Source organism: Bombus pyrosoma, linkage group LG2, assembly GCF_014825855.1.
Source record: "Bombus pyrosoma isolate SC7728 linkage group LG2, ASM1482585v1, whole genome shotgun sequence".
In the NCBI taxonomy this organism is placed as follows: Eukaryota; Metazoa; Arthropoda; class Insecta; order Hymenoptera; family Apidae; genus Bombus; species Bombus pyrosoma.
In genome coordinates, this window is record NC_057771.1 from 13332424 (window position 1) to 13347206 (window position 14783).

General features: G+C 40.0%; 1 protein-coding gene and 1 long non-coding RNA gene across 2 annotated transcripts in view; one reads left to right on the forward strand and one right to left on the reverse strand.

The window, feature by feature from the left end:
- Positions 1–62, forward strand: part of LOC122575485 — a 195951-nt gene extending 195889 nt beyond the window's left edge. Inside the window, exon 4 of the mRNA XM_043744540.1 lies at positions 41–62. The gene's annotated coding sequence lies outside the window, so the exon portion shown is untranslated. The remainder of the gene's footprint in view (positions 1–40) is intronic.
- Positions 1–14783, reverse strand: part of LOC122575567 — a 147606-nt gene that overhangs the window by 37069 nt on the left and 95754 nt on the right. The gene's annotated exons all lie outside the window — the stretch shown is intronic.

A 14783-nucleotide genomic window follows, 5' to 3' on the forward strand; every position in this document is an offset into this window, starting at 1 on the left:
ACGTAACCGCAAAATAAAATGCCGTTCCTTCTGATTGCAGGACAATCAACGAACCAAGCCAGACCGACGCAGTCGGTCTGTGGGAAAGCGACGATTCCGAAGAACCTCATTGAAGATTCCAAGTACCGAAAACATCGGGGTACGAGAAATCTTCCGGGAAGCTCGCCGGGTAACGAGTTTCGTGACGCGTCGCCAACGAAGAGGAGGGGCTGGGAAGTTCGCGGGAACATTGAGAATTACGGCAGTAAAACTAGATACGCATTACAATCCCATAAAGTCGCCCGACGAGTTCGTCACAGACAATCAGACCGAAGTTTATGCCAATTCACCGTCCTCCCACCGCCGCGAAAGGAATCTGTACACGCGATCACGAAGTCGGGATATCGAGAAGTTTGCCCGGCCTGATTTATTCAGAGACCATTTTCCGAGTTTCTACGTTCGAGAACCGAGCCAGATAAGAGAATTACGATAATTGGACGTGGCACTCTGGCGATCGATCTAACGAGATTCTCAACGCCTTGAGTCTGTGAACGGCGAACAAAACGATCGACGGATCCGCCGCGCCGAGAGAAGATATCCAGCAGGAATTTAAAGTCGAATTACCAATTCCTTTTGACTCTGCAATCTCACGCAGCCACCAACTCGATTTCTTTGAACGAATCTCGTAGAGTACTCGAGGCTCCGGAGTGCTCGTGAATCACGACACTCGACGAAAATTCGGCGACACGTAGTCGTCAGTGCGATGGATCAGCGCATTTGACGGTGACGTATCGTGATACTCGTCGATAGCGAGTAACGAAAATGGAGAACAATAATTTGATCGAATAATTTGATGATTTGAACAATAATAATCATAGTTTTTGCGAACGAATTTATTAAATCTGGAAGAATCGTTTATTATTTGTCAGATGGAATTTTATATGAAGAAGTAAAAATAGAGAATAATAGTTTGATCTAACGATTAACCCCTTTAGGGAGGGAAATATCAAAGATAGAAGAATTTTGTGTATCTTTTAGTTTGTATTTATTTGAAATGTATTTTTAAGTGTTGATTCAGGTAGATAATATTGGGAAGTATGTTGAAATGGTTGGAAATTATTCCAATATTCCTGGAGAAGTTAAGAAAATAACTGATAGCCATATCTCAGTCCTCTAATAATATTAGTGAATTGTGAAGTTAGAAGTTTCATGTTATAGACTTCTGTTCTACACAATATATTCTACGTACAATGTTCTACACAGCAGACTTGTAATTCTACTCGAAGTTCTTGTATTATTATAAAACTTGTCTCTGTTATACAAGAAAGTTTCAATAATAGCTTCTTGATGCAAGTGGTTTGTATTTTTACACTTACGAAGTTTCGCTAGTAACATTAATTCAGCTATACAGGAACATTGATCATAAAGCACACCGTACGTTCAAAAATTCTTTATACGTATGTATATAGATCTTTCATTCATATGCACACCTTACACACAACCAAAAGCCGACTCGTCGACCATCGTCAACCCTGTTCATCCCTCGAGAAAGCCCGAGAAACCGGAAAGCAGGAGAAAAGCAAAGAAAATGAAAACAGCGTACTCTTCGTGCCACTAGAGAACATCGACCCTCCAGCAATCCTTTCGTTCTGAAAGAAAGACGCACCCTCTCTCGCTAAATCGACACAAGAGACCAGTATACACTATCCCTCATAAGTATCCGAATGTTTTGATCGACTCATAGTAATATTATCTAACAAAGTGTACAAACTAATGAAAAATTAATGGCTGGAAGATAATTAAACAAAACACGATTAGTTACATCTTATAAAACTCGATCAAATTGTCCATCGATCAATTCCATGTCACCAAAATTGGCTTTTGGTTACATGTTGCTTTGATTACAGTTTGGATCTAAACACATGTTTTATCATTCTCTTCAAAATTTTCAAATTCATGTTATTGAAATAGCGTTTGCCTTGGTAATTACATTTTCACTCGCGCAAAACTTCGTCGACTCTTATCAACTGTATCTGAAAAAGCCTACGTCGTTCAATATCAATTATGTCACGTTTCTGTTTATCCGTAAAGTAATCAACAAGAATCTGATCGTTTTTCTATCTCCTATGACCTTCGTGTAAAATACAACAATATATAAAATATTCGAAGCGGAGTACTCGTTATAATTTTTTACAAGCAGAATGAATCGTCATTTGAGTTCCATTCATTTAGTTGCGCCCGTAAAAATATAAATTTGCACGAAAGTCCATACTTCGCTCGTTAGGTTAAATTCCGTCAAAACCGAAAAAGTAACCGCAAACTTTTGACAGGTAGTGTACGTGCGTTGCTAAGACGCATCTCGCTTAAACGTGACGTATTATTTCAATGGTCCTCCTGTTCCCATTACCGTGACGCTCGCTGATGCAGGATAATTTTCTCTCTTTCTCTGATATTCCATTTCTCTCTTTCTCCGTTAGTTTCCGCGGCGAACAGCTCGGAGAGAGAGCAGCTAAGGGTGACGACGTTATATTACGCGGAGGGTGGCGCGACGATACGGTCGGCTGAGGGTGGAGACGGAGAAAGTTAGGGTGGATACCTGCGGGCAATCTACCTGTATTAAATTAACCCCCGCGTAGAACACGGGACGGCAATGTGCTCGCGTGTCCGGGAATGCTCTAAAGCGAGGCACGGACACTAAGAATTCATTAGCCGACCACCCTCGTTGCTAACCCGATGCCACACCGTGTGCGTCGCCCCCCGCAGAAGATCGATGAATCTTTCGAGGGAGCAGACTCTAATTATTGCCGGCCCAGATCTTTGCTTCCAACTTCGCTCGCGTTCCTACCTCCGACTTTTGTAATTTCCCGATCCGCGTCTTTTTGCCTCGTGATGTCATGCGTACGTGTAGCGTATTTGTTGGATGAATTATATGTTCGAGGCTACTGGCGATATTGAAATTGATGGTATATTCGTGTTAATAAAGAAAAATGCAGGTATAGTCGGAATGATCGCATTCGAGGTTCTACTGTAAAATTTACCGTGAATACGCGTAGAAACAAAAAGCATTTGTATGTGCATACACTGTATTTATTTATCGTAGCATTTATGAACCGATTAATCGGATTCCAGCAAATTAAGTTTCGTATCGTTTAGTAGTGTTTTCGTATGATTACAAAAATTTGATACTACGAAAATGAAATATAAAACTTGATAACATTGCAACCATTGTACGCGTGAGTCGCATTTGTTTTTATTTCAAATAGATCCGTGTAATTCCTAATGCATATAAAGAACGTGATGTAATTTTCTCCGTTTTATTAATTGTTAAGTAGAATAAGAAAAAGAAGTCGCAGTAGAATCTTTTAACGATATTTTCTTCGGTAAAATTCGAGATGACCAAATGTCAAATTTGAATACACACACTTTGAAACCAACGAACGTTAGTAGTACGAGTTAGTCACGCAGTTTGGATTACAATGCGATGGATCGTACTTCTTCTCGTTGCGTGTTTCCGAAAGAGTCCCGAAAACGAAACACAGTCATTAAGAATTTAATGAGATGGATCTTTCTTCGTGTCGGCAGTTACGTTGGATGTTATGCACGTTAGACATTAACAATCCATTCGACAATACGATAAACTATAACTACTTGTATTAATTAGAAGATTAAACAAGCAATTCAAATATTCATTTATCCTTTCTCGTCTTCTCGTTTCTATGCGTTTTCGTTTATTGGAAATAGGAGGTTTCTCCTAAAAAGGGTAGTTTGATTATCACACTTGAAAATCGAGAGAACAGCGTGCAATATGTAACTCGCGAGACGTATCAGCGTTGAAATATCGGCTCGCGGTGCGAGTAAATATCATCGAAATTAAACGACTTCGACGAGACGCGTTTCCGTTTCATTTGCTAAAACAAATCGTACGCCGATTATCCGCGAGGTTGCGATGAAAGTGCACTTAGCTGATGAGAGCCTACGTGGCCCGTGCACGCGATACTACCATGCCTGGCGCATAATCTACGGGTTCCTTTAGTGCGGGCCAAATCGAATTCGAATAAACACACGTACGCCGCTATTTTTGCACCTGCTTGTTTTCCCTTTGAGACACGAAACACGCTAGAAAAGAATTGTCCGAGGAACGTTTCAAAAATTGACGCAAATTCATCGACGATATCGTCGTTGTTTTTTATTTAGAGGGACGAGAGACAAATTTTTTGATAGAAACACGGAATATCTCTACATTCGTTAAAGCGATAATTTCAGTTCGGCAAGTTCTCAGATTAAGAACATAATTATTTTTAGACAGATTACCTGTAATATGATGATGTAAACAGTAATGATAAACATTTTAATACCTATAAATAACAATCTAACAAATTTATACTGTAATTAAATTGTCATAATTGTGTATTTCGAAGTCATTAAGTATTTGTTCGAAATGTCAATAGGAATTGAATTGAAAATACGCATAAAGCGAAACTTTCTTCGTTACAAAAAGCATTAGTTGAAAGCTGTATAAATTGTTGGATTTTTTTCAACGTAAAATTTCCATCGTATCATAACAGTTTATTCTTCCACTGTATATCACATTGAATTTGATTCGAGACCATACTCTTTACAAATATTTGTTGATTTAATTTCACTTTCAATCGACCCTCGTTCCACGATAGATGAGGGATTTTCTACGAGTCCCCTATTAACCCTATTAAACGAAGAAAAAAGGGAAATGGCTCCGATGAAATTGACGTGCACGCACATCCGGGGCGGGTATAGGGACACGATGATCGAAATAAGAAGAAAAAAGGGGTGAAAACGCGCTTACGGTTTCAAACCTATCGTTAACTTTTGTCTGGTCACGTGCCCCGCGATGTTAACCCGTCCATTACCTTCGTACGTCGATACTGCGATTCTAAGCGTAGAAATAAAGAGAAGCAGAAATACAATAGGAAAGTGAATGATCGTAATTTACTTTTTCGCGGATAATAAGCCACATAAATTATCCCACGGTAAAAAAAAAGAAGAAAGAAACGATAACGTCATCAATGTCGAACAACTCGACGATTTATTCGACTCGAGTTTTACGAATCGTTGGATTTTAATGTGCATAATGTATATCATTAAACGCGACGTGACCCCGAGTCTCTTTCGTAACGAAATAAATTCATAAACGTACTACGGGTGGGAAATCCACTGTCACGTCTCACGAGACGAATAATCGTCGACATTAACACGAATTGACGCGATATCTACTGGATGAAATAGGTTTTTAATGCTGTGATTAAAGAGTCAGTGTTTTTATGAAGTTAAAATTACTTGTAAGATGACAAAGTATATTCTATGGCAATAAATATCGTTATACTAACGACAGAATTTCTCTCGTCCATGGAATTTCTTCCACCCTTTCGAGTTTTCTATCCATTAAGTGTTTTCTTTCTGCATTGTGGTTCCTATAGGCGTAAAGAATAGTCTGGTAGAGAAGATTATAAATTGCAACAAGTTGAACGTTAAGAAATCTTCCATCAAACAGTTGAACGACGATTAAGATACTAGAAACATCCGGATATTCTAGACTCGTCTTACGACACGAATAACTAATTAGAACATCTCCAGCGCATTCCTCTGGCACATAAATTATCTGCACGGTAGCCAGGGAGCAGCGATCTAGCATCGAACACGAGCGTATCTCGTTGGAAAGGAAGGCACGCGTGATTAAACGCGCGGCGTTATCCGCCTAACCGTGTAAACGTCGTTGACGGCGAACGGGGTTAGAAAAATCGCCGCTACGCCGCACAATGGTGCACTTTATCCGCGTAATTGACTCAATGACCATTTGCCAACGTGGAAGTTCATCGCCGTCCACCCTCTCCTCCTCCGCTGCCTTCTTCTTGTCGTCGTTGTCGTAGTTGACGACGACAAACCATCGAGGTTTCTTTATCCGGCTGACCCAGTCAGATTGCTGCAGCGCAAAAGACGAGAGATACGAATAGAAGGATAGGACGAAAGGGAGATGAGCTGATCGGAGAAAGTAACAGATGAAACGAGACGAACCAAGGAGAGGAGCGGCAAGACGCAGTGGGACGAGCTTGTTCGAACAGGCCCATGGAGAAGAACGTTATTATTGCTCTCGGTAAATGAGTCACTGTCCCAACCAATGGGAAGCAAGGAAAAAGGCGATTCGACTCGCGAAAAAAAAAGTCACGCCGATAACGGTTATCTGTAGTTACGCGTGCTCGAAGCCACTCTCTGCGCCACTGTCCGCGAGATTTATACTTCGAGTTGTTGACTAACGACCGATTAATGAAATTCGATGCCCTCGTTCGATCCGATCGATCCAGCTCATCATATCCTACACGTATGTACGTACCACTCACAGCTGCATTAGCACTCTGTGATTTATCTGAAGGAAACGCGAGGAAACGCGATCCAATGCGACCCAACGGTTTCCAATGAATGCTTCGCCACGATAACGACGAGATCCGCGAGCTTTCGCGACACGGAAGAAACAAGATTACTTGGAATATGCATTATGGTGAATGGCGAGGAATATTATATCTTGCGGAGAAAAGAAGGATTGCTATGTTTGGTGATATCTTAACCCTCCTCTTTTCACAATAGATATTCACGTAGAAAGTTTAGTCTCGTCAGAAATGAATCGTGGTAGTCGAGAGATAAAACTACACTGACGATATTCGCATAATTATGGTTGGATACATATATAAAATTGTATTATTATTTCAGTTTCCTGCGTAAAAATGTATAGAATATATAAAAATATAAAGAACGTAAGATAGTTGTACATTTAGAGGATGAAATACATGTGTAGCTAGGTTTTGTTCCATTTATAGCCGACCTTTACATGTTTTTAAATATCAAGATGTTTATACGAGTCTCGCACAAAAGTTGCAGACAAATGACTGCAGCTTAAATTACAGCAGATAAGTTAAACAGTTGCTCGATCATATAAACTATGAGAAAAATATTACTTGCCCGATTTAATATTCTAAAAACAGAAATCAGAAAGGACCCTATCATCTTTTACACTGGCACAAGGGGTTGATGGTAAAAGGAAGAACCCATTCAAATGATTTCAATTCACTTACGGCCACTTTGATCGAGCTGCGAACGAGCCAGTGTCCTGCACGACCGATTAATTCGAATCACGAGCATTCCGCGCGTTTTAATTCCCATCGTGGTCGATCAACCCTTCCCCTTTCCGGTCCGTGTGCCCCTTATTTTACTTTTTCTCCCACGCTGCGGGGGAGTAAATTCATACTAACCCCGAGCAGAGCGGAGTGGCCAGAGGAATAGCGAGGGGCTGAACTAGCCGGTCGACAGTTGGAGAACTTTAAACCAGGGTTTATCGACTAATTTAGGCGAAGCCAAGGACAGCCAGAATCTCTGGAGACAGACTTTGCGCGATGGTCGAACCGATTGGACGGTCCACCAGTTTCGAACTCGATAAACCGTGTAGCGACGGAAACCGGTAGCGAAGTTTCAATACGAAAGCGTAGTCTCGCGGCCGAACCATGAGATTCCGTTAAAATCAACACGGAACTCTCTTCGAGTTTAATTCTATTAAACTCGCCCGGTCGCTGTCAGGTGATAATTAACCATTAGACACGTGCTTTTATCAAATATGACAAAGTCATCTTGAAATTCGCAATTTATATGACCGGTTATTACCGGTTAAGAGACCGATTTATGCAGCGAAGAAAGAAAGTTAAGGTTTCTTGAATTTACTCTTGTTCTTTTGTTAAAATTTACTTTTGTTAGGATGAAGAATGATAACCGTAAATTGAAAGATAACAATTGTTTGTGTGCGTTTGTGTATATAGTTAATTTCGGTGTAGAAAAAGATGCGTGAAATCAGAACTGAATCATAGTATGAAGAACCGTAATCACTTCCTATGCGTAACGATTCGCCATTTAATGAGTATAATTGCGCATCTCGATCTCGATACCGGCGAGAAAAAATCTCGCCAGCACGATAAATGCTGCAAGGTTGCTGCTAAATAAAATCTAATTTTATATGCATTACGATCTTGTTCCAACGAGAGGGAAAAATTCGTTAACAAACTATCGTGTCTAGCATATAACACCAATATAAGAAGATCAATGAATCATTTAAAGGAATAATTAAATTGTGATTTATAAAAATATTCCCATGAACCTTCAGCTAAATTAAAAATTTCATAATTTCCATAAATTTAATAATTCTTGGAGCGGAATGCATAGTTAACCTTTAATGTTTCGATTTTTCAATTTCGATGTTGCGACTTAGCGTCGCAAAAAGTTTCATTTATCGCCACGTAGTTTGTAGAATGACAACCGAAGCATTGTCTCGATGGAAACCGTATAAGAAGCAAAGTAAGGAAACAAAACGAGAACCGAGCAGTTCGAATGAACGCAACGAACCAAAAACATTATAATTACGTCACGAGAGCAAGAAGCTGCAGATGGTTGTTAAAAGCGAATCCACGTGTAAGCCATCCGTGCATACGGTTCGTATGTTATTTTTCACAAATCTTTCACCGACGGAACCATGAACGCAACACTCGTCGTATTTCCCGCTGTTTCTTACGTACCACATCGTGCTTACGCAAAGTCTATTGCATCGTCCCGGCTATTATTACTACATGTGTATATTCCTTAAGATTCACTGACACTACTATAATAAGATACGTGACCAAACGTCCTGACACGTATCGCCGCTTAACGAGCAATATTGAAGGCACCCGAAGAGGAAAAGAAAAAACGAAGGCTAATAGAGATATGAAGATATGGGCAACGATATAAATGGCTCCGAACTCATTGGACACATTACAGACAGTTATGAATACACAGCGAATTAGTTTAGATTACCAGGTTCAGTGTTGGGCCCATAGAATGTCGAAGGAATTGGGGACAAGACCGAATTGGATCACCATAAGGTTAAGGGACTTCGAATCAGGCATCTTCAGAATCGTGAATTGCGATCTACATCGTCTTAAATTCGTAGATATATTTACTTTTGAGAGATTTCGTTCAAAGTATCTTGGAAATTCGTGAGATCTATTATAAATCGTTTTGAAGCACAAAAGTTCTAGTTATTGCTAAATCATAGTAATAGGATTCACTTTAGAATAGGATCACTTGAGAATAGAAGTCCATACTTAGCAACTTTAGAATCTAAGGATCCATGATTAGGACATCTTAAAAAAAGAAGCTGGATAGAACTGTTCTAGACTCAAGGGGCCAAACTTGAATCGTCTACAGAGAAAAACTTTAAGTTGGATCGTTTCACTGCACCACCCAAGTGCCTGAATGAGCGACGAGATCGATCCTTCGGTACTAGAATACTTCGAGTCGGATTCTTTATTCCTTGGAGCGATCTAACTTGGATTCTTTGATCCTTAAAATGGTCTAACTCCATCTTTCGGTGATCTTTCGAGCCTGGAGCGATCCAAATCGCGTTCTTTAATTCTGAAACAATCGGATCTTCGATCCTGTAAATGACCAGACTTGAATTCTTTGGCTGTCAGCTGTTCCCTCTGGAACTCTATGTGTTCGAGATGATCTGATTCCGATTTCTTGACCTTAGGTCGATCCAACGCAGGTTCCTCGAATTTTGAATGATCGAGTGCTCTACGAATGTTCAAAGTGTTTCAATCGTAAAATAATTCATTTGAAATTCTACAAAACTATGTTTACAACGAGCTCCATAAGTCCAGAGTAATCTATAATATATAGAGTTCTATGAATACGAACTGGTTCATATAACATTTATAGAGCATTTTGTTGATCTGAAATAATCCGTATCTGCTTCTATGAATATGAAATCGAACAGCCAATAGGTCGTATAAAAGATTGCTATCTGTGGTACGTCGCATGCTTTTAATCTGCGGAAGTTTCTCAAATGTCATTAAGCATCGACATTGAACGTTAGATGCCATTTGTAAGAATTGATTGCTTTCATAAAAAGAAGCAATCAAATTTGTATTTATTTCTTTGCGATCTTTGCACAAGTAACATATGTTCAATTTAAATCGTTGAAACGTTAGATACAACGTGAGTAAAGAATCTATTTTTAACGAAGGCGTTTTCTTTCACCACCGTTATTGTTAATTTTCATCGATAATATTTATTGCCTGCGTCGTAGCCATATAAACGTACATGAGTACAACTTCCTGATGGAAGTATATAGAATCCTGTTCTCTACGTTATTCGCGACCCCTTCGTGAGCTTAATAACGAACGATCCTTAATGACAGTTCCTGAAGCGAAGTTCTCCCGCACGGGCAAATGACTTTTCTCGTGAATGCAAAATGGCTTTGCTTACACGAGCTCGGTCGTTTCGAAGTAAACGAGTAGAATCATAATTCATTTAAACGACTCATTCATACGTGCTTTATAACTATCGTCTTGAAATTGATTTTTATGCACACTCGTTCAACAAAAAGATACGACATTATCGCTCAAAACGGATACATTTAAACGTATGAATTATTCAGCTCGATTTTTCACCTGTTAACTGGGAAAGAGTTAACTAAGTATATAGTCACTTTAATAGTCTCGAACGTATCTACATAATAGCTTTTTCCTTTAGGATTCTTTTATCTTTCTACGTGTTTCATTATATCGGTGATTGTAAAACCTGGATTTAATTAAAATTCATTCGTGTTTATTAATTCTCCATACTATTTGGAGCAAACTGAGTTGTTTACATCCAAGCCATTTCGCTCCCGTAAGCTTCCGCAACATCTAAAAATATTCTGAAATACTTTTCAACGTCTCTAATATAATCGTACGATCGTTCATTACGTCAAATGTTCGAAACTATTTTCGATAATAATAGGAACTCGCTCCGTAAAAGGAATTCAACGGTAAAATCTCGTTCGTGCTGCTAATAATTCACCTTACTTACAGATGGTTAACCTTTAATTCCTACTGCCAATTATAAAACATTCGTCTTGCCGACTTAATCAATAAGTCAACCCAATTTCCAATTTCCTCGTATCCCAGTTCTCTCCACAAATATCCAATCTTCCATACGATAACTGTAAACCTGATTGCTATAAAAAGGCTGACTATTACGCACTGATTTCCCTGTGCCGCTAAACACTGCACCACACAACCTTCGACGCAACTTCGATTACCAATCGACAGATCAGCAATCTCGTTGGCGAATCATGCAGCTGCAACGGGTAGCGAAGCACCGGTCAGCAATAATTATGCACTTAATACGTCGACGCATTGTCGCGGTAGCGAAGCGCAATTTCATCCTCTCTCTCTCTCTCTCTCTCTCCCTCCCTCCCCCCTCTCTCTCTCTCTCCCTCTTCTCTGATCATCGGGTTTGTTTTGACGGTCGGTGACAATTTGAGACAAATCCATTAAACTATTGCCGGCTTTTGTGTTCCAGATAGGTCCCATTACATTATCAGTGTAAAGTAGAGGCGGCGGTCGCTTCGAAGCGTCGTAGAACAGCAACTAGCCGGCCCAGCTGTTCGCGTCCAATTAGCCCCGCTTGATAAGCTCAACAATACCGGCATTATTACAGAACAACCGAGCGTTTATACGTGCCTCGTAGCGCCGTTACATTTTGACGTTTCCATTAGCTGTTCTTTTCCATCCTTTCGTCTCCTTTTACCCTTCCTCTTTTATCAATCCACCTTCTTCTCCATTCGCCTCCTCCGCAGAGTAGTAGAGACTTCGTCGACAGAGATGTTTTATCGTGCCTCTAGATGCTTTTATTGCCTGCTTAAGGTCGCTTCATTAATTAATACGTTCGTATCGATCGATCGGAACGCTTCGTTTCTTTGTTAATGAGATAGTGAAACGAATAGTCGCGTGTTGCTATCGCAAACGTGCTTGTACGTCGAATGCTTTTAATGCGATATTCTTAACAAAAGACTATGTAAGACGATTTATAGTATTTGTTAAGATTCTTTTACATTGCTGTTGTGGAATCGTGGTGCACATTACTGGACGATAGTTTGGGATCATTGTGTGTTCCACAGAAGTAAAGAATTTGAAAAGAAATTAAATTAAAGTTCTGTTACTTTAAATACAATTGAAATAAAGGAGATTGCTAAGACGATATCTATAATATCAATTTCAAGTTAATAATAAAATTCGCGGGATATTCAATATGTATATGTAGATACAACAGGGAAAGTAATTTCAAAATTTTGTCATTCGTGAGTTCATTCTGTTTATCTACGTCAAAAACATTCCAGCTTTTTTATTTTTCTCTATATCATTTCGTTTTATAACAATACGTTCTCCTTTTCTCCTACATCGTAATTCATTAAGAAAATATTCGCTTTTTTACCATATATGATACATTACATCTCTTACAGTTTGGGATATTTTTTATTTCTTTTACCTCTGTCTCTCCAGCAAGTGGAATTGCTTTAAAAAGTCTATTCGAGTATATGACAATATCTTGTCAATGCAGACCGTCGCAGAATGATCAGATTGACGCGACCGCATCTGAATTGCAGATGTGTATCGTGGAGATTGTGAACAAGCGTGACGAGTAAGCTAGAGCGAGACGTTGGAATATCGCAGGAATGCATTATGCCGAATGTGTGCGGCTGGTCTGGCATTATTACCCTTAAATTTCGCTTCCGAAACGTTACTACGATATATTCATACGAGTCTTATCGCGAACTTGCGACACTAAAACGGGAATCTCCAAGTGTACTATTAAACTCGCAAGTACCTCTTCGCTGGAAAACGAGACGAGTTCTCTCTGTCGCGCCATTATGTCGTTCAGAACTTAATTTAACGCAGTATATTTCTTATTAAAACTCGTTAAATCCAGCAATCAAACAATGACAAGCATTATCGAACAGAATTTACGATACTTTACATATCTAATGTATCTTAGAACCGCATAATAATTAGGTGAAAAACAAGATCGCTGCATAATTAAATGAGGAATTCAACTAGTTTCTCATTTCGTTCTAGTTTTTCGTTCGTTTTTATTCCTCTCCTCTGTAAGATATTTGATAGTAAGATGTTAATAATGCGAGATATTTGCGTAAAATACTTGTGATAAGAAGACTATGTTCCTGGCTTCGTCTACGGTGTGTTCACCCACACATATAGGCGACATCCTTTCTCGATACGGAAGTTATCACTCATCCTGCTGAATCCAATATTTTTCGGCTCTTATCCTTCCCCTCGCATCTTCCCAGTTTCGCTCTCTCGTTTTTCTCTTTTCCTATATATTTTTCTCGTAATAATTAAACGTATATTTACTCGTTTAACGTATGAAATTCATTAAATTCATGAAAACGGGAAACAGAGTTATAACGATGTCGTTGCGCTTTATAATGTTTCCACGAATTTCGCAACGGTTTAATAACGGATAAATCGTACAAGGGGGGAATTTCGATTAAAAGGTCGATGGAAATTGCGTGAAATCATAGGACAGATACTCATTAGGGCTTTCGGAGTCAATATACTGTGGGCTCGGTGCACGAAGCATTATTTATAGAGATAGGCGGTTAAATTACACGAAATAATATACCGTGTTTACGTAACACGTGCACACGACACCGCGATTATTGCGCACGCACGGGAAAGAGTAAATTATTCTATGCGTTAACGACCAGCTGGAAATATTTTATGTCGGGCACGACTCACCCTACGTATGAAAATAACACCGAACGAAAAAGCGTTTCTGTCGGATTAACCAGTATAGAGTTTTTTTCGGATATTCCGCGTTTAAAAGAGGCGAATATCGTTAGGCGTTGTTAGTCAAATATTTAACAAGTGTAACAAAGAGATTTATTTATTTGTTCCCGCTTCGTTTAAAACCAACGAATCGTTAAACCTCTGCGCTGCTATAAAACGAAACCAACGTGTCTCTGTATTTTCAAGCTGCAAACTGCGCCCACAATCTTCCAATCCTTTACACTCTGCCGCCACCACAGCAAAAGTGTCGTCTATACTTTACAAATTATTATCTACTTCCGTTCTCATCCACGCGAAATGAAAAAGTAAAGGCGTCTGCTAATAAATAAATTCAAAAATGTTTTCCAAAACAGAGCCCTCGATTTTCGAAGTTTCATCGCCAGAGGATACCATAAAAAAGATTACTATCGTAGAAAAATCATATTTCCCTGTAAACTACGCCAAAATGTAACCATCGTATCAAACGTCATCCTACATAATCCCATTTCGGGCCTTCCAAAACCCATCTACAAGGTCCGTAGCTCTACAATCTCTGGTACGCACGTAACTTCACGTCCAACAACTAAATCTCTCCGTTCATATATCCACCAGCTAAACCAATTTCCAAACACGAGAATCATGCGTTCCCAGTTGCGTCCCGGGAGTCGTCTCTCTAATCGTACGCTCTTATTGCGTCTCGTGCACCGACCAACCTCCTCCCTTCTTCCACCCCCTTACTCGCTCTATCTCTGTGTCGCGTACGCGGAACTACGTGTTCGCCACGAGCGAATGCGTGTTCGCCACGAGCGAATGCGTGTATCCTCGTTATCGTCTTACACACGCACGCACGTGTAGTACGAGGCGTAGTACTACGCGCTGCCCCCCTCAACCCCCCTCCCCACTATTTCCCGTGGATCGGTCAGCTACGCTGCACGACCCTCTCCGCTCCTCGACTGCGTATCCCTGCTCGGAAGCAGCTTGTTTTATCGTAGTCACGTGGTGCGGCTGTGACGTCACGCGGTCACTAACCATATTATGTCCACGGCACTGACCTTACCCCGCCACTCTCTCCTCTCTCGCTCGCCGGTTTTCTCCCTTTCTCCCCTTCGCTCCTTTTTTTTCTTCTGCCTTTTCTTCATTTTC